This window comes from Mustelus asterias, unplaced genomic scaffold, assembly GCF_964213995.1.
Source record: "Mustelus asterias unplaced genomic scaffold, sMusAst1.hap1.1 HAP1_SCAFFOLD_92, whole genome shotgun sequence".
Classification (NCBI taxonomy): Eukaryota; Metazoa; Chordata; class Chondrichthyes; order Carcharhiniformes; family Triakidae; genus Mustelus; species Mustelus asterias.
Window position 1 is genome coordinate 821516 of NW_027590141.1, and position 24917 is coordinate 846432.

The window sequence follows — 24917 nt, forward strand, 5'->3', positions numbered from 1 at the left end:
TTTACCTAACCTGCACATCTTTGGGCTATGAGAAAAAACCGGAGCACCCAGAGGAAATGCACACAGACAGAGGGAGATTGTGCAAACTCCACACATGAGGGGGAGATGCCAGCGCTGAGCTGGGGTGAGCACAGTAAGAAGCCTCACGACATAAGGTTAAAGACCAACAGGTTTATTTGGAACCACAAGCTTTCAGAGCGCTGATGAAGGAGCAGTGCTCTGAAAGCTCGTGATTCCAAATAACCAAAAGAGAGAATGCTGGAAAATCTCAGCAGGTTTGGCAACATCTGTAAGGACAGAAAAGAGCTGACATTTCGAGTCCAGATTACTCTTTGTCAAAGCTTTGACAAAGGGTCATGTGGATTCGAAGCATCAGCTCTTTTCTCTGCTGACAGATCCTGCCATGTCTGCTGAGATTTTCCAGCAATTTCTCTTTTGGTCTCAAATTCCAGCATCCGCAGTAATTTGCTTTGATTCCAAATAAACTTATTGGACTTTAACCTGGTGTTATGAGACTTCTTACTGTGCAAACTCCACAGAGACAGTCACCCACCGCTGGAATCGAACCCAGACTCAGTGAGGCAGCAGTGCGAACCGCTGTGCCACAGTGAAGGTAGTTTGCCGCAAATTTCGGGTGACAACAATGGGCTGGATGTTGCTCAGAATGTGGAGCACTGCAGCAAAGTACAGACAGACAGAGACAGAGCAGCAAACTGGACTGAGAAATGGAGTCTGCAGACTGGAACTGGCAGCATGAGGAGAGGTTATTTACTCTAACACTCACAGCAATCTACAACTTTTAACATTTAAGAAAAACTTGGACGGGTTCATGGATGAGAGGGGTGTGGAGGGATATGGTCCAAGTGCAGGTCAGTGGGACTGGGCAAAAAATGGTTCGGCACAGACAAGAAGGGCCAAAAGGCCTGTTTCTGAGCTGTAATTTTCTATGGTTCTAACCCACCCCCATTACCGAGACAGTGAGACAGAGATTATAAACACTCACCAACACAGCTCCACTGAAACGTCCCAGGAAAAAGGGGGAATCTGTGGCAGTTCCTGTCCTGAAATAGCCCCAGGACTGTCACTCAAACCCCCAACCCGGCCCAGTTCACAGCTCAGCCTCTCAGCTTGCAGCTTCCTGCACCTCGAGCCAACCCTGTCCAGGTGTGGCAGGTCGGTGGAACCACAGAGTGGGGGGAGGGGTGACCTCCTGCTGTGCCCCAAATAGTTTCTCCTTCCCCTCCCCCTTGGCGCTCTCAGCTCTCAATGTGGATGTGTTGATGGACTTTGCAGAGCCTCACTGAGCTGCGCCTGTCCCTTATCCGGTGTCACCCCCTTCCCCCTGGGTTCAGTGCGTTCAGTTCGCTGCTTCTTTCCCTGCTGAACCTTCAGTTAATCAAAAACAGAAAGTGCTGGAAAACCTCAGCAGGTCTGATCGCATCTGTGATCATCCAGACTGGAAGCATTAACTCTACTCTCTCTCCACAGATGCTGAGATTTCCAGCATTTTCTGTTTCTGTTTCAGATTCCAGCATCCGCAGTATTTTGCTTTTATCTTCATTTAAACAAGCATTCTGTGATGGCCTTTACCCCCATTGCTCCTTTCCAGAGCTTCCCACCTTCTGCTATTGTCCCTGACTCCCACATTAACTCTGTCATTCCTCCCCTTTACCCCGCTCACCCTGTCTGAAGTCAGGCTCAGAGTTTTACCGCCATCTCCCCCTCCCCCAGCTCCCACATCCCAACACCCGGAATCTCCAACCCAGCGGTTCCAGTTTGTCTGGTGTGAGTTCAGATTTGCCGCAGCACCGACAGGATTTCACTTCAAACCAGCCGGAACTGACTGCTCACAAATCCCAAAATGTTTCTCCAGCAGCCCTGGTTTGTTAATGTTGTTTAAAGTCAGCGCCCAAATGCAGTTACTCTCCTCAGTTTAAAAAGCTTCTCCGTTTAATCTGAAGTATTATTTGCACCAGACACAAACACAAAATTATGAACGTTACCCGAACCCCCCCCCAGACCCGAGCTGGTGTGTCCTGAGGAAGAGACATCTGTTCCGGGTGTGACAATTCTTACACATTCTCTGCTTGACATAAAACGGAAAACGCTGGAAATATTCATGAATGAAAGCAAATTGCTGCTTTTGTCAAAAGGGTCACCTGGACTCGAAACCTCAGCTCTTTTTGTCTCCTTACAGATGCTGCCAGACCTGCTGGGATTTTCCAGCGTTTTCTCTTTTGGCTGGAAATACTCAACAAGTCAGGCAGCCTCTGTGGAGAGAGAAACAGACTCGGTGTGACCTGTCATCGGAACTGGGAAATATATTATTGTTTCTCGCAACTGAAAGAGACACTTTACAGCCTTCAGAACAAAACTCAGCTCAACAATTTTACACCACAATCTCTGCCCCCATTGTGTTCTGGCCAGAATCAGATCAGTTGGGATCTTGTCAAATGCTGAAGCAGAGGGGCCCAATGGTCCACTGCTTCTCCTCATTCATATGGATGTTTGGCTGTATGTTTCACTCTGTTTCTGCCTCTATAGAAGCTGCCTGGCCTGTTGACTATTTGTGGCATTGACAGTTTTATTTCCGATTTTAAGACTCTGTAACATATCCCTGTGTAATCCAACAATTAATCCAGTTCCCCTGGATTACTGCTCTGTAACATATCCCTGTGTAATCCAACAATTAATCCAGTTCCCCTGGATTACTGCTCTGTAACATATCACTGTGTAATCCAACAATTAATCCAGTTCCCCTGGATTACTGTTCTGTAACATATCACTGTGTAATCCAACAATTAATCCAGTTCCCCTGGATTACTGCTCTGTAACATATCACTGTGTAATCCAACAATTAATCCAGTTCCCCTGGATTACTGTTCTGTAACATATCACTGTGTAATCCAACAATTAATCCAGTTCTCCTGGATTTCTGCTCTGTAACATATCACTGTGTAATCCAACAATTAATCCAGTTCCCTGGATTACTGCACTGTGGCATAGTGCTTAGCACCGCTGCCTCACAGCACCAGGGACCCGGGTTTGATTCAAGTTTTGGGTAACTGTCTGTGTTGAGTTTGCACATTCTCCCCGCATCTGCATGGGTTCCCTCTGGGTGCTCCAGTTTCCTCCCACAGTCCAAAGATGGGCGGGTTATGTGGATTGGCCATGCTAAATTGCCCCTTTGTGTCAGGGGGACTAGCTGGGGTAAATGCATGGCATTAAGGGGATAGGGCCTGGATAGGATTGTGGGCGGTGCAGACTCGATGGGACGAATGGCCTCCTTCTGCACTGTTGGATTCTATGATTCTAGATAGAAGTCTCACAACACCAGGTTAAATTCCAACAGGTTTATTTGGTATCATGAGTTTCAGGGTGCTGCTCCCTCATCAGGTAAGTCAATCGCCCATTATTCTAGATGCAGACAAACTCACAGATGCACACATACATTCACAGACACGCATATATGGGGCTAAAGGGATATGGGAGGAACGAAGGGATCAGGATATTGAATTCGATGATCGGCCATGGTCAAGGCGGATGGTGGGGCAGGCTCGAAGGGACACATGGCCTACCCCTGCTTCTAGTTTCTATCTGTTTATGTGAACACGCCCACCCACGCACACACACATGCACACAGTTGATGTCAGTCTCAGTCTAATCCACTAGCTGGGCACCAAAATAATAACAGAAACCAATCTGAAACTCAGTGTGTGTGTTTTATTGTGAAATGAGATAATGTATAAATACATCCCCATAGCTCCGGGTGGGAGTAGAATTAATGATTTCTTGACTGTCTGTCTGCACGGTTGCCTCATAGCGCCAGGGACCCGGGTACAATTCTCGGCTTGGGTCACTGTCTGTGCAGAGTCTGCACGTTCTCCCCGTGTCTGTGTGGGTTCCCTCCGGGTGCTCCGGTTTCCTCCCACAGTCTGAAAGATGCGCTGTTTAGGTGCATTGACCTGAACAGGTGCCGGACTGTGGTGACTAGGGGAATTTCACAGTAACTTCATTGCACTGTTAATGTAAGCTTTAATGTGACTAATAAATAAATTTAACTTTTAACTTTAATTTTGTGATCTCATAGAATCGTAGAATCTTACAGTGCAGAAGAAGGCCATTCAGCCCATCGAGTCTGCACCAACCACAATCCCACCCAGGCGCTACCCCCGTAACTCCACATATTTAACCTGCTAATCCTCCTGACACTAGGGTCAATTTTGCATGGCCAGCCAACCTAAGCAGCACATCTTTGGACTGTGGGAGGAAACCGGAGCACCCGGAGGAAACCCACGCAGACACAGGGAGAATGTGCAGACTCTGCACAGACAGTGACCCAAGCCAGGAATTGAACTCAGGTCCGTGGCGCTGTGAGGCAGCAGTGCTAACCGCTGTGCCACCATGCCGCCCTCATCTCCTTGAACAAATAGTAAATTGTAGAGATTATAAAGTTTGAATTGTAATATCTAATGGTGTAAAGTATCTGGGAGCAGAGTGGATGTGATAAAGGCTGGAATACAGACTGGGGGAATGAGGGTGAAACTGCTGTGCTCAGTGAATGGTTCTTGTTGTAGGGAGGGATGGGAGGAGGGAGAGAGGGATGGATAGTGAGAGGGAGGGATGGAGAAGGGAGGGAGAGTGAGGTGGATGGAGGGAGAGAGGGATGAATGGGGGTGAATGTGAGAAGCTGAAGTTTACATTTGGAGAGGTTCCCAGTCTCTCTGATCAGCTGAACTGGGGAAGCTTTTGCGCAGACTGCGCTGCTGCTGTCACCAATCCTGTCCACCAGAGGTCGCTGTAGGCCTCCCAGCTGCTGCTCCTCCCAGTGTCACCACTTGCCCACTCCGGCCCCTCCAGTACACCTCACTGGAGCCCCAGGCCATTCTTGCTATCCTGCCAGGTCTCGGGTACTGAGGCCAACAGTAAAGTTTATTTATGAGTCACAAGAAGGTTTACATTCACACTGTAATGAAGTTACTGTGAAAATCCCCTGGTCGCCACACTCGGGCACCTGTTCGGGTAACACTGAGGGAGAATTCAGCTTGGCCAATGCACCCCAACCAGCACATCTTTCAGACTGTGGGAGGAAACCGGAGCATCCGGAGGAAATCCACAGACACGGGGAAAATGTGCAAACTCCACACAGTGACCCAAGCCGGGAATCGAATCCAAATCCCTGGCGCTGTGAGGCAGCAGTGCTAACCACTGGGCCACTGTACCACCCAGTGCTCTAAGGTTAAGTTTCTTCTTCAAACCGAAGAAGATTCAGTGTCACATCAGGACAGGGAAAAAGGAGTCCATTGGCTTCAGATGGATAATGGTAAAAGTTAATATCCCAATTTATTCACTTTATTCCTTCAAGCTGAGGTTTACAAAGTGAGAATTCCGCTGTTTATAGCAGTGACTAAATAAGCAATGACACTCTTCCTATATTTAAATTAGGCTGTAATACACCTCAATTTCACACAGGTTAACAGTTTTCAAGCATTTGGAACCCCAAATGTCTGCTGATGTGTCATCCAGAGCTGTTTTCCTGGCAGTTTGTGTCAGTAGCAGGCTGCCGTTACCATCCACTCTTGGGCAGGGTGAGGAGACAGCTCCGACACCGACCTCAGCTGGAATGGGAATTGAACCATACATTAGTCCGCAGGCCAGCAATGCTGCAGGAATTGCAAAGGGGCTGCACAGAGGTCCAGAATTAGAAGAGGGGGTTGTGGAGATGGAGGAAGCGTCTGCAAGACATGGGGACATTTTGGATTATCTCAAAATTACAGAATGTGGGAGACCAGTCAGGAATGTGTTGAAATTGTCAAGTCTGGCAGTAATGTGTGGATGTGGGATTCAGCAGCAGAAGGGCGGCACGGTAGCACGGTGGTTAGCACTGCTGCTTCACAGCTCCAGGGTTCAATTCCTGGCTCGGGTCACTGTCTGTGTGGAGTTTGCACATTCTCCTCGTGTCTGCGTGGGTTTCCTCCGGGTGCTCCGGTTTCCTCCCACAGTCCAAAGATGTGCGGGTTAGGTTGATTGGCCAGGTTAAAAATTGCCCCTTAGAGTCCTGAGATGCGTAGGTTAGAGGGATTAGCGGGTAAATATGTGGGGGGTAGGGCCTGGGTGGGATTGTGGTCGGTGCAGACTCGATGGGCCGAATGGCCTCCTTCTGCACTGTAGGGATTCTATGAAGGGCTGCACTGTGGAACAGTGGTTAACACTGCTGCCTGACAGCACTGGGTTTGAATCCAGCCTTGGGTTTGTGTGTGGAGTTTGCACCTTCTCCCTGTGTCTGAGTTTCCTCTGGGTGCTTCAGTTTCCTCCTACAGTCCAAAGATGTGCAGGTTAGGTGGATTGGCCATGTTAAATTATCTGTTAGCGTCCAACGATGTATAAGTTAGCGGGGGTTAGCAGGGTAAATGCACAAGGGTACAGGGCCCATCGAGTCTGCACTAACTCTCCAACAGAGCATCTTACCCAGGCCCTATCCCCGTAACCACACATATTTCCCTCGCTGTTCCACTGTGTTACTTATTCATTACAATAGGGACCAGAGTCTGAGGTTATAAATGGGTGAGTTTACTCCAATAGTAATTCCTTAACATCTGACAAGTTTGCAGCTATGAACATCCCACCTATCAAATAGCTCCAGCCGACAGATAAGATTACCAACATTCAGAGCTTACACATCCTCATCCTGAAGTTACAAAACAGACTTTAGTCATCGGCCTGCTGATACATCAGCACATTCACACAGGGGTGGATTGGACTGTGATCTGTTTATTGTTCATCTTTAGTTCAATACAGTTTCTGAGTGATTTAAATTTAAAACAAGGTCTGCAGGTGTGATGATTTATTGACACATGAATGAGAGATGCTGTGGGGTATTCGACAAGCCCAACAGGGTTGATTTACATCAAAAAAACTCCAACTATCAGTATAAATATAATTCAGTCTGGGATGCAATTAACAGCAGCAATAACAGCAGAATCACACCCCTGTGATCACTGGTGAACTCACTGGTGTCTCACCAGGTTGTGTGACTGGGTGAATCTCTTTCCACAGTTTGAACAAGTGAACGGCTTCTCCTCACTGTGAACTTGTTGGTGTCTCAGCAGAATGGATGACCGGGTGAATCTTTTCTCGCACTCAGTGCAGGTGAACGGTTTGTCCTCAAAGTGATTTCGCTGGTGTGCGAGCAGAAGTTTTCTGCTTTTAAAGCTCTTCTCACAGTCAGAACATCTGAATGGTCTCTCATTTGTGTGAACAAGTTGGTGTGAAGTGAGAGAGGGTAAACAAGTGAATCTCTTCCCACACACAGGGCAGGTGAACGGCCTCTCCCCAATGTGAATTCGCTGGTGTACAGTGAGGTCGCCTGATCGCCTGAAGCCAGTCCCGCAGTGAGAGCATGTGAATGGTCTCTCATCAGAGTCCTGATGTATGGCTTCTGTTGACCCAGAGATTCTGGATAGAGCATTCCTGCCCAGCAAAGCTGCTGCTGCTCTCTCTCTGAATGAGGATTGAGTATGGACGGCCTGAAATGTGCCTCCTCTCGACAACACCTACATTTTGTTTCTGCGGTGAAGTGGATTCACGTTCGCCCGTGCAGCGGAAGGCCCCAGGTCAGAACCAGGCGGAAACTTTGGGTTTGTTTTCTTTTTTTTTGTGAGTACCTTTATTTTTCAGTTTTTCCTCACGGAGACACCCGGTTTTTGTGTTGTTTTGGTTTGTTTGCTTTTCGTTCCCTGCGGGGAGGAAGGAGGGAGGTGAGCTGCTGCCTGTTGCCTGGCCTGCCTGTCGCCTGGCCTGTGGAGGGTGCGCTCTCCCCGGAGGGAGGGAGGAAGAGAGGACAAGGAGTGACTGGAGGGGAGGGGAGGGGGGGGGGGGGCGCGAAGGCATTCTCGGACTTTAACATCTGCAGTGGGGGGGGGTGAAGACCCCGTGGACTTTTGAACAGTGCGCGCCCGACAGGGCCAGAAGACCCAAGTCCCCCACCCACTGCTGCCGCCCCCAGGACCGGCACCCCCTCCCCTTTTTCCCTCCTGACTGGGGCACCGGCCTTGTGCCTCGTCTCCCTCCTGCTCCTCCAACCTCCTCTCTCCCTCTCACTCCGGGGAGAGAGCACCTACACCCCTCCCAGCCTACCCCACCCTGCCTTATCTTCCCCATCCCACATACACCCTGCCGTGCATCTGGGCAGTCTCGGGGTGGGCGTAGCACTTCCCTGGGAAGGATGACGACATCGCCAGCGTCGCCGGTGGCAGGGCCTGCTCGGCCCACCTATGCGGGCGTGGCGGCTGCCAGAGCCCCCGCCGCTCCCAAGGCCCTGCCGCCATTTTCCTTAATCACACGGCAGCTCGGGGTGAAGTGCTACGCCCACCCCGACATGTCTATCGAGGCCTGCGTGAAGGCAATGGCTGGGGTTGTCGGCCCCTCAGCCATTGTCGCGGCCTCAAAGATGTACGGCCGGGCCGTATTTTTCCAAAAGGCCGAGCGGGCAGTCCACCTCGCCCTGGAGAGGGGGCTCACGGTGGGCGGGACGTTCCTGGCGGTGGACCCATTGGAGGCCACCGCCCATAAGATCGTAATATCGAACATCCCGCCCTTCCTACCGAGTGAGCTCCTCCTCCCCCACCTCCATCTACTGGGGGAGGTCAGGTCCGGGGTGCAGCCGATCCCGCTCGGCCTTCGGGACCCCTCCCTCCGCCACATTTACTCCTTCCGGCGCCAGGTTTTTGTCCGCCTGGCCCGGGAGGAGGAACTGGAGGGAGGGTTCAATGTCCCCCATGAGGGGACCACTTACCGGGTCATTTGGTCCGCGGACGGTGTGCGGTGCCATGCCTGTAAGGAGGCGGGGCACGTGCGGAAAAACTGCCCCGTCTCCAAGGCCGCCGACCACCAACCCAAGGCGGCCGCAGCTGGCACCGCAGCCCCCTCTCCCCCCAAACGAGTACCATCTGCCCCCCCGCGAGGGGAGGCCACGCCGGCAGCAGCTGTCACCTCAGCTGCCGGCGGGGGGAGAGCGGAGCCTCCGCGTGGCCAAAAGGCCCAGAAGGGCACAACAAAAAAGGGGGGTACCGGGACCCGGCCCCCAAGAAAGACACCCCAACCACCCTGGCAGCCGGCTCGGGGACCACCTCAGTCTCCACCTGCACCCCCCCCCCCCCCCCCCCCCCCCCACCATCTGCCGGGCCCGTGGGCTCTCCGGGGCCTAGTGCTGGGTCCGGTGCCCGGGATCATGGGCCCGAGCATGGGGGGGGTAAGCGACCCCGAGCCGGCAAAACTGGTGACGCCGCCACCTCGGGGGGACGTGACGGGAGAGCAGGGGGGGGCGCGGCAAGGCGAAGAGGGGCGGAGGGCGAGGGGCCTCACCTGCCCGAGGGCAGGCGAACAAAAAGAGGCGGGGCCCCTCAGGCACCGTAGAGTTCGAGGTCTGCGTGCCCCTCCCCCCTTGTGAATCATCTCCTGCCGTGCCCCCACCTGTCTTTGTGCCTTGTCCCCTGAAAAAAGGGGGCAAGGCACCTTATAAATCAAAACATGTGTTGCCTCAGTCCCCCGGCGAGGAGTCTCCGGGGCCGGGTGGCAGCGGGGCCCCCACGGTTCCGTTCCACCCGGCCGGTTACAACCCGGAGTTCTTCTTTAGCATGTCGGGGGACTGGGGCAACACCCCAATGTTCGTGTCCCTATCATCAGGTGGTCCACGGGAGGAGGCCAAGTGGGTGACGGCCAGGAAGGGTGAAGCTCGCGTGATTGAGAGCACCCTGGTGGATGTGCCCCTACACAACAAGTACTCCTGCCTGAGTACTGTTGGGAGGGACAGCCCACCTGGGGGAAGCAGCAGTGGCCGTGTCTCCGGGGTGAAGTCTGGCCCTGTAACTCAGAGGGCTAAAGAAAAGAGGGGAAGGCAGTATTAATCGGGGACTCGGCAGTCAGGGGGACGGACAGGCGATTTTGCGGAGGCAGGCGGGAGTCTCGCATGGTGGTCTGCCTCCCTGGGGCTGGGTTCCAGGATGTCGCTGGGTGAGTCCCAGAAATCCTGAGGGGGGAGGGAGAGGAGCCGGAGGTAGCAGTACATATTGGTACCGCTGATGTGGGAAGGAAGGGGTCATGAAAAGAGAGTATAGGGAATTAGGGAGACAGCCGAGAAGGAGGAAAGCAAAGGTAGTAATCTCAGGATTGCTGCCTGTGCCACGGGAAGGCGAGGACAGGAATGGAGTGAGGTGGAGGATGAATGTGTGGCTGAGGGACTGGTGCAGGGGGCAGGGAGTCAGGTTCCTGGACCATTGGGACCTCTTCAGGGGCAGGTGTGACCTGCACACAAAAAACGGGTGGCACTTGAATCCCAGGCGGACCAATATCCTGGCAGGAAGGTTGGCTAAGGCTACTGGGGAGAGTTTAAACTCGATAGGTTTGGGGGAGGGGATCAGAGTGAGGAAGTTATCTCGCAAACAGAGAAGGGTTATCGGCAGTGCAAGAGGGTGGATGGACAGGGAATAGAGAAGGGGAGAGCTCAGACCAAAGGATTGAGATGTGTTTACTTTAATGCCAGGAGTATAGTGAATAAAGGGGATGAGCTCAGAGCGTGATCGATGCCTGGAAGTATGATGTGGTGGCCATTACGGAGACTTGGATGTCTCAGGGACAGGACTGGATACTCCAGGTGCCGGGATTCAGATGTTTCAGGAAGGACAGGGAGGGAGGCAAGAGAGGGGGTGGAGTGGCACTGCTGATCAGGGATAGTGTCACAGCTGTAGAGAAGGTGTATGCTGTGGAGGGATTGTCCACCGAGTCTCTGTGGGTGGAGGTACAGAGTGCAAAGGGGCCGGTCACTTTGCTGGGAGTTTTCGATAGGCCGCCTAATAGTAACAGGGAGGTGGAGGAGCAGATAGGGCAACAGATCCTGGAGAGATGCAGTAATAGCAGAGTTGTTGTGATGGGAGACTTTAATTTCCCAAACATAGATTGGAATATCCCGAGGGTAAGGGGATTGGATGGGAAAGAGTTCATTAGGTGTGTTCAGGAGGGTTTCCTGACACAGCATGTGGACAAGCCTACAAGAGGAGAGGCTGTACTTGATCTGATACTGACCAATGAACCTGGACAGGTGTCAGATCTCTCAGTGGGAGAGCATCTTGGGGATAGCGGTCATAACTCTATCTCCTTTAGGCTTGCATTAGAAAAAACGAGAGGATCAGGCAAGCCAGGAAAGTGTTTATATGGAGTAAGGGGAAATATGAAGACATTAGACAGCAAATTAGAGTAGTAAATTGGAAGGAGGTATTCTCAGGGAAATGTACTGAAGAGAGGTGGCAGTTTTTCAAGGAATGCCTGTCTAGAGTTCTACAGAACAACGTTCCGAGCAGACAGGGAGGTGTTGGTCAGTTAAAGGAACCGTGGTGCACGAAAGCTGTGCGGGACCGAGTCGAGAAGAAAAGGAAAGCGTACAAAAGACTCAGAGCTTGGCAAAGATAGGGATTTAGAAGAGTATACGACTTGTCGGAAGGGACTAAAGAAGGAAATTAGGAGAGCCAGAATGGGTCACGAGAAGGCCCTGGCAGGTAGGATTAAGGAGAACCCCAAGGCATTCTATAAATATGTGAAGAGTAAAAGGATGAGACGTGATGGAATAGGGCCTATAAAAGGTGAAGGCGGGAAAGTCTGTATGGAACCAGTAGAAATGGCAGAGGTGCTCTGAGTATTTTGCCTCTGTTTTCACAGAGGAGAAGGACCTGGGTGGATGTACTGCGGGCTTGTGGTGGACTGAAAAGATTGAGTAGGTGGACTTTAAGAGGTTGTGCTGGAATCTTTGAATGGCATCAAGATAGATAAGTCGCCGGGTCCGGATGGGATGGACCCCAGGTTACTCGGCCTGGGGAGGTTTGTTGCTGGCTTTAAAAAGGGATTGCCTTGGAGGTTTCAGCCTCACTGTTCCACAGAGAGAGCTGAGGGTAAGAGAGTGTTTTTTAGTGGAGATTTATTATTTTTTTCAGTTAATTTTGTGCGTAAAATCAGAGGTTTTTTTTTTCAAAACCGGAAGTAGGCCTGGGGAGGTTTGTTGCTGGCTTTAAAAGGCAGGCAGCACTTACGAGCGGGCAGTGGAGCAAGTGAAGCAGAGTGGGAGCTGGCAGGGCTTTGGCTCACAGGGCTTGTGGGAAGCAGAGTGAGAGCTGTCAGGGCTTTGGCTCAGAGGCTTAGGCGGTAAGGGCGAGGCAGGGCAAGTTATTTTTATCCAAACCTATATAGGAAAAGGGTAACTATGAATGATAGGCCAGTTCTGTGCTTCCGGTGTGGGATGTGGGAGTTCCTGGAAACACCTAGCCTCCCGGAGGACCACATTTGCGCCAGGTGCGTGGAACTGCAGCTCCTGAGGGACCGCGTCACGGAACTGGAGCTGCAGATTGCTGACCTTGGTCGAGTCAGGGAGAATGAGAATAATTGAGTTATAGGGAACTAGTTACACCGGGGCATCGGGAGGAAGACACGTGGGTCACAGTCAGGAGGAGTAAAGGTCAGAAGGATAACGTACCAGAGAGTACTCCAGTGGCTGTCTCTCATAAGAGGAAGGGCTCGGCGATAGGTGTGAGAGGGGAGGGGAGTGAGCAAGTATATTGTTTTGGATAGTGTGGAGGAGGATGACTCTCCAGGGGTAAGCCACAGTGACCAGGTCACTGGCACAGAGTCAGGCTCTGTGGCCCGGAAAGGAAAGAGAGGGGTTAGGAGAGAAATAGTGGTGGGGGATGCGTCGGTTAGAGGCACGGACAGGCGATTCTGTGGGTGCAAACGGGACTCCAGGATGGTAGTCTGCCTACCTGGTGCTGGGGTACTGGATGTCTCCAAGCGGATAGGAGGCATCTTAAAAAGCGGAAGATAAAGAAACGGATGTCATTGTACACATTGGTGCAAATGACGTAGATAGGAAGAGCAGGGGGATCCTACGAGAGCAATTCAGGGAGTTGGGAAATAGACTAAAAAGTAGGGCCTCCAGGGTGGCCATCTCTGGGCTGCTCCCAATGCCTCATGCCAGTGAGGCTAAGAATAGGGAGTTAGTACAATTGAATGCTTGGCTAAAGGACTGGTCCAGGAGGGAGGGCTTCATTTTCCTAGTTCAATGGGAAGTTTTCAGGAGAGGATGGCACCTGTACAAGGAGGACGGGTCACAACTAAGTTGGAAGGGCACGAATATCCTGGCTGGGAGTTTTGCTAGTGCAGTTCGGGGGGGTTTAAACTAGTATGGCAGGGGGGTGGGGATCAAAATATTAGGTCTACAAGTGTAGAGGCTGGGGACGAGATTGGGGCTGGGACAAGGCTGGCAAAGAAGAAGTGCACTCTGGGGGAGGATGACCTCACTGGGCCTGGAGGTCTGGAGTGCTTATACTGCAATGCAAGGAGCGTAGCAGGTAAGACAGACAAACTGAGGGCCTTAATGCTCACGAGGAATTTGGATGTGGTTGCGGTGACAGAGACTTGGTTGAAAGAGGGACAGGACTGGCAGCTGAACATTCCGGGGTACAAGTGTTTTAGGTGAGACAGAGGAGGGGCCAAAAGAGGTGGGGGAATAGCAGTATTAGTTGGAGAGCATATTACAGTGGTGCAGAGGGAGGACAATTCAGAGGGGTTGTGTAACAAGTCACTCTGGGTGGAGCTTAGAAACAGGAAGGGTGCAGTCACTATGTTGGGAGTATACTACAGGCCCCCCAACAGCCCAAGGGAAGTGGAAGTTCGGATATGTCAGGAGATACTGGATAGGTGCAGGAAAAATAGGGTTGTTGTAGTGGGAGACTTCAATTTCCCTGGTATAAACTGGAAATCGCTGAGCAGGGACTCTGAATGGGGAGGAATTTGTGAAATGCGTACAGGAGAGTTCTTTGGAACAATATGGCAGGGGGGTGGGGATCGACCTCTTTGTTTGACTGGGGGAGAGAGTCTTAGCAGGAGTGCTGAGAGTAAGCAAAGAAGTGATTTAATTATTCATTTAAGGGTATTCCTAGTATATTTCGCGGGCTTTTTTCAGGGTTTTGAATTGAGGAAGTGAGGTCAGCTGAAGGGGATTCTGGGAGGTTGAGTCTTAGTATAAAAGGCAGTTACCTGGGGGGTTCGCAGGGAGCATAAAAAGCCGGCTGCACTATACAGTGGGCAGCGTCGGGAGCGGGCAGTGGAGTGAGTGGGTAGCAGAGTGTGAACTATAAGGGCTTTGGCTCACAGGGCTTAGGCTGAAAGGGCGAGGCAAGGCTAGTTATTTTTTTACCCAACCCTATAAAGAATAAGGGCAGGTATGAGTGATCGGCCAGTTCAGTGCTTCCGATGTGGGATGTGGGAGTTCCTGCAAACACCTAGCTTCCCAGAGGTTCACATATGTACCAGGTGCGTGGAACTGCAGCTCTTGAGGGACCGTGTCATGGAACTGGAGCTGCAGATCGCTGACCTTAGTCTAGTCAGGGAAAATGGGAGAAAAATTGACAGGAGTTATAGGCAACTAGTTACACCGGGGCATCGGGAGGAAGACACGTGGGTCACAGTTAGGAGGAGTAAAGGGCAGAAGGGTAAAGTACAAGGGGGACTCCAGTGGTGGTCTCTCAAAATAGGAAGGGCTTGGTGACAGGTGTGAGAGGGGAGGGGAGTGAACAGTTAGAAGAGGGGTCACCTGTGGTTGTCCCACTCCAAAACAGGTATATTGTTTTAGATAGTGTGGAGGAGTGTGCCTCTCCAGGGGTAAGACACAGTGACCAGGTCACTGGCACACAGTCAGGCTCTGTGGCCCGGAAAGGGAAGAGAGGGGTTAGGAGAGCGATAGTGGTGGGGGATGCATCAGTTAGAGGCACAGACAGGCAATTCTGTGGGGGCGAACAGGACTCCAGGATGGTAGTCTGCCTACCTGGTGCTGGGGTCACGGATGTCTCCGAGCGGATAGGAGGCATATTAAAAGGGGAAGATAATTAAACGGATGTCATTATACACATTGGTGGAAATGACGTAGATAGGAAGAGTAGGGGGGTCCTAAGAGAGCAATTCAGGGAGTTGGGAAATAGGTTAAAAAGTAGGGCCTCCAGGGTGGCCATCTCTGGGCTGCTCCCAATGCCTCGTGCCAGTGAGGCTAAGAATAGGGAGTCAGTACAATTGAATGCTTGGCTAAAGGACTGGCCCAGGAGGGAGGGCTTCATTTTCCTAGATCAATGGGAAGTTCAGGAGAGGATGGCACCTGTACAAGGAGGACAGGTCACAACTAAGTTGGAAAGGCACGAATATCCTGGCTGGGAGTTTTGCTAGTGCAGTTCGGGGGGGGGGGGTTTAAACTAGTATGGCAGGGGGGTGGGGATCAAAATATTAGGTCTACAAGTGTCGAGGCTGGGGACGAGCTTGGGGCTGGGACAAGGCTGGCAAAGAAGTGCACTCTGGGGGAGGATGACCTCACTGGGCCTGGAGGTCTGGAGTGCTTATACTTCAATGCAAGGAGCGTAGCAGGTAAGACAGACAAACTTAGGGCCTTAATGCTCACAAGGAATTTGGATGTGGTTGCAGTGACAGAGACTTGGTTGAAAGAGGGACAGGACTGGCAGCTGAACATTCCGGGGTACAAGTGTTTTCGGTGAGACAGAGGAGGGGCCAAAAGAGGTGGGGGAGTAGCAGTATTAGTTGGAGAGCATATTACAGCAGTGCAGAAGGAGGACAATTCAGAGGGGTTGTGTAACAAGTCACTCTGGGTGGAGCTTAGAAACAGGAAGGGTGCAGTCACTATGTTGGGGGTATACTACAGGCCCCCCAACAGCCCAAGGGAAGTGGAAGAACGGATATGTCAGGAGATACTGGATAGGTGCAGGAAAAATAGGGTTGTTGTAGTGGGAGACTTCAATTTCCCTGGTATAGACTGGAAATCGCTGAGAGCAGGGACTCTGAATGGGGAGGAATTTGTAAAATGCGTCCAGGAGAGTTCTTTGGAACAATATGTAGATAGCCCGACTAGAGAGGGGGCTATACTGGACCTAGTACTGGGGAATGAGCCCGGTCAGGTCTTCAAAGTTTCGGTAGGGGAACATGTGACAAATAGTGACCACAATTGTTAGCTTTAGGATAGCGATGGAAAAGGATGAGTGGTGTCCCAAGGGTAAGGTGTTGGATTGGGGGAAGGCTAACTTTAGTGGGATTAGGCAGAAATTGGCAGCTCTTGATTGGGAGAGGCTGTTTGAGGATAAATCCACATCTGGCATATGGGAGTCTTTTAAGGAACAGTTGTTAGGGCTACAGGACAGGCATGTGCCCGTAAAAAAGGATAGGATTCAAGAACCGTGGATAACCAGGGAAATTGAGGGACTGGTCAAAAAGAAAAGAGGCGTATGTTAGGTCCAGGCAGCTAAAAACAGAGGGAGCTCTGGAGGAGTACAAAGAAAGTAGGAAAGAACTCAAACGGGGAATTAGAAGGGCAAAAAGGGGTCACGAAATGTCCTTGGCAGACAGGATTAAGGAGAATCCCAAGGCATTTTATTCATACGTTAGGAACAAAAGGGTTGTCAGGGGAAAAAAAAATGGGACCTCTCAGGGACAAAAGTGGGGAATTATGCTTGGAGCCCAAAGAAGTCGGGGAGATCCGAAATGAATACTTTGTGTCGGTATTCACAAAGGAGAGGGATGTGTTGACTGGGAGTGTCTCGGAGGGGAGTGTTGAACCGTTGGAGAAAATCTCCATTACAAGGGAGGAAGTGTTAGGTTTGTTAGAGAATATAAAGACTGACAAATCCCCAGGGCCTGATGGAATCTATCCAAGGCTGCTCAGGGAGACGAGAGATGAAATCGCTGGGTCTCTGACGCAAATCTTTGTCTCGTCACTGGACACAGGTGAGGTCCCAGAGGATAGCTAATGTGGTCCCGTTATTTAACCCGGGTAATTATAGGCCGGTGAGCTTGACATCCGTGGTGGGGAAGTTGTTGAAGAAGTGACTGGAATGGTTGACGGGGGAAGGGCCGTGGATGTCATCTATATGGACTTCAGTAAAGCGTTTGACAAAGTCCCTCATGGTAGGCTGGTGAAAAAGATTGGATCTCATGGGATAAAGGGGGAGGTGGCTAGATGGGTGGAGAACTGGCTTGGTCACAGAAGACAGAGGGTGGTAGTGGAAGGGTCTTTTTCCGGCTGGATGCCTGTGACTAGTGGTGTTCCGCAGGGCTCTGTATTGGGACCTCTGCTGTTTGTGATTTATATAAACGATCTGGAAGAAGGTGTAACTGGGGTGATCAGTAAGTTTGCGGACGACACAAAATTGGCAGGACTTGCAGATAGTGAGGAGCATTGTCAGAGGCTACAGAAGGATATAGATAGGCTGGAAATTTGGGCAAAGAAATGGCAGATGGAGTTCAATCCTGATGAATGCGAAGTGATGCATTTTGGTAGAAATAATGTAGGGAGGAGCTATACGATAAATGGCAGAACCATAAAGGGTGTAGATACGCAGAGGGATCTGGGTGTGCAAGTCCACAGATCCTTGAAGGTGACGTCACAGGTGGAGAAGGTGGTGAAGGCAGCATACGGCATGCTTGCCTTTATAGGACGGGGCATAGAGTATAAAGGTTGGGGTCTGATGTTGCAGATGTATAGAACATTGGTTCGGCCGCATTTGGAATACTGCGTCCAGTTCTGGTCGCCACACTACCAGAAGGACGTGGAGGCTTTGGAGAGAGTCCAGAGGAGGTTTACCAGGATGTTGCCTGGTATGGAGCGGCTTAGTTATGAGGAGAGATTGGATAAACTGGGGTTGTTCTCCCTGGAAAGACGGAGGATGTGGGGAGACTTAATAGAGGTGTCTAAAAGGCATAGATAGGGTGAACGGTGGGAAACTTTTCCCCCCCGAGGGGTCATAGATTCAAGGTGAAGGGGGGGGGCGGGGGGAGGAGGTTTAACACAGATATCAGAAGGACATATTTTACACAGAGGGTGGTGGGGGCCTGGAATGCGCTGCCAGGCAAGGTGGTGGAGGTGGACACACTGGGAACGTTTAAGACTTATCTAGATAGCCATTCAGACGGAATTCCACATTGGCCCAAAAACCTCAACCCCCCTCCCTGGGTGAGGTGCCCCACAGCCTGAGCCGCCTCGCGGAAATGTCCTCCATGCCTTTTTCTACCGCGCAGAGGCATTTCCTGTGCGGGCCGCTGCTGCACACCTTCCACTACTGCCTCCTCGCCTGTCGCCCGGATACACCTTGGCGGGCCTTGTTGCCATGGGCAGCGGAGGTCCCCAGTGGAGGTCCTTCTACGGAGGGATCTCCCCCAATTACATCGGGGACCTGGGGTGGAGGGTGATGCATGCAGTAGTTCCGCACAACCGTAGGATTCACTGGTTCACGGGCTCCAAAGACTGCCCTTTCTGCGGCCTTGTGGAGTCCGTGGACCATGTCTATGTTGTGTGTCTTAGGCTGCACTCCCTTTATGTTTTCCTAAAGAACCTTTTGTTGATGTTCTGTTTGCACTTCAGTCCCATGCTCCTGATCTACGGACACCCGGTGTGGAGAGGAGAGGGTCGGGATGGCGACCTCCTCACGAACCTGCTCCTGGGCCTGGCGAAACACGCCATTTACCGGTCCAGGCTGCGGGCGATCGAGGGGGCCGTCCATCCTGACTGTCTTCCCCTCTACCGCGGCTACGTTCGCGGCCAGGTGTCCCTGGAGAGGGAGCATGCGGTGTCCACGGGCGCGGTTGAAGCTTTCCGCACCCGTTGAGCACCGCAGAGGTTGGGGTGCATTATTGACCCTAATAATCACATTTTAAATTGATCTTTAAGTTTCCTTTGTACTTTGATTTCTGTTCAGGCTGTTCCCCCTCCTTTTGGGGAGCTGCCCCGTTTACTTTGTCCTGACTTAACCTGAGTTTGTTTATTTGGTTTGACCTTAAAAGAGGGCAACATCTGTGAGTAACACACTTTCTTGGAGCTTGCTTGCTGGAGACGCCCGTTTTCTATCGTTTCTGCCGAATTGTTGGCTTCCTGCAAGGAAGGGAGGAGGGAAGGGGGAGGAAGGTGAGCTATCGCCTGCCTGCGGTCCGCTGGAGGGTGCTCTCTCCCTGGAGGGAGAGAGGGAAAGAGGACACGGAGACACTCTCTTTACTTTTTTCCACCTACGGGAGGGAAGACTGCACCGGGGGGGGGGGGAGGGGGGGGGGGGGGGAAGACACCCTGGACTTAGTTTGCGCCCAAGAGAGCTGGAAGAGTAAAGTCCCCCTCCCCACTGCTGCTGCCCCCAACACCGGCACTCCCTCCCTCCTGACTGGGGCACCAGCCCTCCTCAGTGCCCTCTCCCTCGGGTACGATCTGCACCTGCGTCCGTGCAGATTGCCACTTTACCGAAACCCGGGAATGGCGGTGATCCACTTTGCGCCCAAAACAGGTGCAATGGCGATTTAAATTGAATGAATGAACTCCCCTTCACCACCACGTTTGCCAATCCGGAACTGCACCGTAATGGACCTGCTCAATAAAAATCTGAATCGGGTTCTCCAGCTTCTGAAGGGCACGTTCAGTGTTTCCAACGGCTCTGCCTCAGATCAGTGGGGGGGGGGGGGGGGGAGATAGCTTGATTTTGGACAAAGCTCAGCACAACATCAAGGGCCGAAGGGCCTGTACTGTACTATGTTCTGTGTGTTCCATGTAATCCAAGGTTGTCCTCCTCACTATTTACCACACCACCAATGACAATCTGTTCAATTCTATCACATACCCATCCCTGCTTTCCTGTACCTACATTGTCCTTCCACACAGTGAACACAGATGCAAAATACTCATTTAGTGCCTCAAATACATCTTCCGGCTCCACACCAAAGTTGTCTAATGGGCAATTGGTTCCTAACCAACCTACTCTTTTCCCGATTACCCTCTTGCCCTTAAAATATAAATAAAAGATCTTGTGATTTTTTCTTTAGTTCTAACCTTCTGTGGCAACGCACTGCCTCAATAAGACATTGGGACTCAGTATTGATGCAGTTTGATGGACAAGTTGTCTCCATTCTGAACAATGGGGAACAAGCCCCTCCCATTCACTGACAATTTGCCCCTTACAAAGATGGTGATCACCCATCCACACATCGCCATCTTTATTGGGGGCAGTCATTAAGATCTCAGGGATCTTTGACCCACTTGATGCAAATGAGGGAACTGGTGAATTTTCTTTCTGCACTGTAAAGAAGCGGTGATGTGAGTTCCTGACTGATGGGGAAAGATCACAGACAGCAGTTCTTAAAGGGAAATGGCAATCCTGAAAACACAATCAGCTCTAGATCCAGAATATTAAACTCCAGCCCAGTTGCAGGGATTATTATCAGCAGAAACAAACCTCAAATGTCAGAATGAATGTGGCTCACTCCTGGATGTGATTAACAGCAGCAGCTACAGCAGAATCCACTCCCTGCACTCACTCGTGAAGTCGCTGGTGTGTCACCAGGTGGGAGGAGGTAGTGAATCCCTTCCCACACTCTGAGCAGGTGAATGGTCTCTCCCCAGCGTGAAGTCGCTGATGTGCTTTGAGGCTGGATCAATGTCTGAAGCTCTTTCCACAGTCAGTGCAGCTGAACAGCCTCTCCTCAGTGTGAACTCTCTGGTGTCACAAGGTTGGATGAATTAATGAATCGCTTCCCACACAGCAGGTGAACGGCCTCTCTCTCCAGTGTGAACTCTCCAGTGTAGTTGTCGGTTACACATCTGGACGAATCCCTTCCCACACACAGCAAGTGTACGGTCTCTCTGAACTCGCTGGTGTAATGTTAGGCAGGATGATTGAGTAAATTCCTTCCAACACATGGGGCAGTTGAAGGGTCTCTCCCCAGTGTGGGTGCGTCGATGAGTTTCCAGTTTGGATGGGCAAGTGAATGCTTTCCCACAGTCCCCACATATCCACAGTTTCTCTATGGTGTCAGTATCATCATGTCTCTCCATATTGAGTGATTAGTTGAAGCCTCGTCCACACAGAACACATGCACAAATTCACATTGCTGTGAATGGTGTGATGTTTTTACAGGCTGTTCACTGGAAAACTCTCATTCGGTTGTGTGTGTCTCTCAGTGCTTTTCCAGTCATGCTGAGTCCAGTCATCTTTTCCCACACTCCACATTCAAAGGCTGATGGTGTTCAGGTGCTGGTGAATTGAGCAACTGTTAAATCTTGGTGTGAAACTGGATTCCATTTTGCTGACTGTAAATCTTCCCCTTCAAATATCCTGCAGAAGGAGTTTACAAAACTACTGTCAGTCCAGGATAGAAATTCTGATCAGACAAGTCTAATTTCAAAGGGAACAACTTTTCTGTTCTTGTTCCCCAAAACAGTAAATCTATGTCCCACACACTCTCCCTCCTCCCTGAGTTGAGGGCAGCACGGTGGCACAGTGGTTAGCACTGCTGCCTCACAGCACCAAGGACCCAAGTTTGATTCCCAGCTTGGGTCACTGTCTGTTTGCACATTCTCCCCATGTCTGCATGGGTTTTCGCCAAGTGCTCTGGTTTCCTCCCACAGTCCAAACAGGTGTAGGTTAGGTGAATTGGCTATGCTAAATTACCCCTAGTGTCAGGGGGACTAGCTCGGGTAAATGCATTGGCTAATGGGGATAGGGCGTGGACGGGATTGTGGTCAGTGCAGACTCGATGGGCCGAATGGCCTCCTTCTGCACTGTCGGATTCTATGAGATCGAAATGAAATGTTGCATATTTTTCATGCATCCTCACAACTAATTTTTCCAAATCACTCCAAGGCCTTTTCTTCCCTATCTCTGGAATCACCTCCAGCATTGCTCCAATTCTGGCTTCCTGCACATTCCCTATTTTAATCACTCCACCATTAGTGACTAGACCTTCAGTGCACAGGGATGACTTCTCAAAGAATTCCTACAGTGCAGAAGGAAAGCATTTGGCCCATCAAGTCTGCAGCAACTCTGAATATTTTACCCCTGATCTATACCTGTAACCCACGTTTTTACCCCACTAATCCACCTTACCTGTACACGAAGGGGCAATATAGCATGGCCAATCCCCCTAAGCATCACATCTTTGGACAGTGGGGGGAAACCGGAGCATCCAGAGGAAACCCACAGTCACAAGGATAATGTGCAAACTCCGCACAGACAGTGACCCAAGGCTGGAATCGAACCTGGGTCCCTGGCGCTGTGAGGCAGCAGTGTTAACCACCCTGGTATTAATGGTGTTTTATCAATAGAAGTTGTTGTTGGCTGTAACCCTAAATTCCGGTTTTCAACAACACAGTTTGTTATTAAATCAATCTGATTTTTTTTGTCCCCTGTGGGTTATTCATTTGGTTTCACCCCCAAGAAATACGGTGGCTGCGCATGAGTTGTTCCAAATTATGCTCAATAAAGATGGCAGACGCGCATGCACTTTGCAGTACGTGGATCCCTATAAAGATGGCGGATATTAACTCGGTCCTGAAGCCTTCGGAAGGCCCAAGGAATTGGCTTGGCAAATTGAGGGACTGTGGCCGACACTGGGTGTTTATAAAGCCTCACCACCCGCCAACTCCATTTATGTTTCCGGTTTTATTTCGGGCTCTGGATCCACACTCGGTCTTTGTAAACACATTCCTCTTAGAGTGAAGGGCAAGGCTGGCAGAAGTCAGGAAGCCCGGATGACTCGGGATACTGAGGCCCTGGTCAAGAAGAAGAAAGAGGCACATGACATGCATAGGGAGCTGGGATCAAGTGAATCCCTTGGCGTATAGGGGGTGTAGGAGTAGAGTTAAAAGAGAAATCAGGAGGGCAAAAAGGGGACACGAGATTGTTTTGGCAGATAAGGCAAAGGAGAATCCAAAGAGCTTCTACAAATACATAAAGTGCAAAAGAGTAACAAGGGAGAGAGAGTAGGGCCTCTTAAGGATCAACAAGGTCACCTATATGAGGATCCACAAGAGATGGGTGAGATCCTATATGAATATTTCTCATCAGTATTTACTGTTGAGAAAAGCATGGAACTTGGGGAAATAAATAGTGATGTCTGGAGGAGTGTACATATTACAGAGAAGGAGGTGCTGGAAGTTTTAAAGTGCATCAAGGTAGATAAATCCCTGGGACCTGATGAAGTGTATCCCAGGACACCGTGGGAGGCTAGGGGGGGAAATTGCGGGTCCCCTAGCAGAGATATTTGAATCATCGATAGTCACAGGTGAGGTGCCTGAAGATTGGAGAGTGGCAAATGTTGTGCCTTTGTTTAAAAAGGGCTGCAGGGAAAAGCCTGGGAACTAGAGGCCAGCGAGCCTCACATCTGTGGTGGGTAAATTGTTGGAAGGTATTTTGATCTACAGGCATTTAGAGACACAAGGACTGATTAGGGACAGTCAGCATAGCTTTGCGAGTGGAAAATCATGTCTCACAAACTTGATTTGAGTTTTTTGAAGGGGTAACCAAAAAGGTAGATGAGGGCAGTGCAGTTAATGTTATCTACATGGACTTTAGCAAGGCCTTTGACAAGGTACCACATGGTAGGTTGTTACACAAGGTTAAATCTCACAGGATCCAGGGCGAGGTATCTAAATGGATACAAAATTGGCTTCTGTCGGATGGTTGTAGTGAATTGTTTTTCAAACTGGAGGCCTGTGACCAGCGGTGGGCCTCAGGGATCAGTGATTTGGATGAGAATATAGGCGGCATGGTTAGTAAGTTTGCAGATGACACCAAGATTGGTGGCATAGTGGAAAGTGAAGAGAGTTATCTCCAATTGCAACAGGATCTTGATCACCACACAGAGGTGGTGGGGGCCTGGAATGCGCTGCCAAGTAGGGTGGTGGAGGCAGCCACACTGACATCGTTTAAGACTTACCTGGATAGTCACATAAGCAGTCTGGGAATGGAGGGATACAAACGATTGGTCTAGTTGGACCAAGGAGCGGCACAGGCTTGGAGGGCCAAAGGGCCTGTTTCCTGTGCTGTACTGTTCTTTGTTCTAATTGGACCAGTGGGCTGACAAATGGCAGATGGAGTTTAATTTGGATAAATGCAAGGTGATGCATCTTGGTAGATCGAACCAGGGCAGGACTTACTCAGTTCGGGAGAGTTATAGAACAAAGAGATCGAGGGGTACAGGTTCATAGCTCCTTGAAAGTAGAGTCACAGATGGACAGAGTGGTGAAGACGACATTTGGCATGCTTGGTTTCATTGGTCAGAACATTGAATGCAGAAGTTGGTACAATTTGTTGAAGTTGTACAAGACATTGGTAAAACCACATTTGGAACACTGCAGTTCTGGTCACCCTATTATAGGAAGGATAATATTAAACTAGAAAGTGTGCAGAGAAGTTTTACTAGGATGCTACCAGGACCTGATGGTGTGAAGTATAAGGAGAGGCTGGATAGAGGGAGGGGAGGGGAGGCAGGCCCCAGCTCCCCCGCTCTCAGGGCACTGAGCTGTGCCTGCCTCCCCACAGGCAGTGCTAACTCCAGGCCCAGGCCCTAGCAGGCAGGAGGGGGTGAAGCAGATACTTACCTGGGAGGCACTGACACATTTCCCCCAGGGCTGTGCAGGGCAGGGTATCTCAGCGCAGGGGGCCCCACTCTCTCTGGGCCACAGCCTGAGGCACTGACCAGTCCTTCCAGACCAACCTAACCTGCTGGCACTGGAGGACCTACAATTTTCTCCCTAGCCTCCCACTCCTGGGATACACTTCATCAGGTCCTGGGGATTTATCTACCTTGATGCACTTGAAGACTTCCAGCACCTCCTTCTCTGCAGCACTATTTTAACCTCAAACAATGAATATAAAACAACATCATTAGCTATGGAAATAAATTAATTTTTAAAAAACAAATTATTGCAAGCTGATCTGCTATGTTAAATTTCTCAAAGTTCTCCTTTGAGACTACAGAGATTTGGAAGCTTTTACATTGTCTCCTCTCTCTCCCCTTCCTCAACTCTGGCTGGATTCAATCACAGTCATTGGTTCCTCTCGTTCTGTCTC

General features: G+C 50.7%; 2 pseudogenes; one reads left to right on the forward strand and one right to left on the reverse strand.

The window, feature by feature from the left end:
* The window catches only part of LOC144484110 (uncharacterized), a 162904-nt pseudogene that overhangs the window by 68044 nt on the left and 69943 nt on the right, over window positions 1-24917 (forward strand).
* Window positions 6996-24917, reverse strand: part of LOC144484081 (uncharacterized) — a 30934-nt pseudogene continuing 13012 nt past the window's right edge.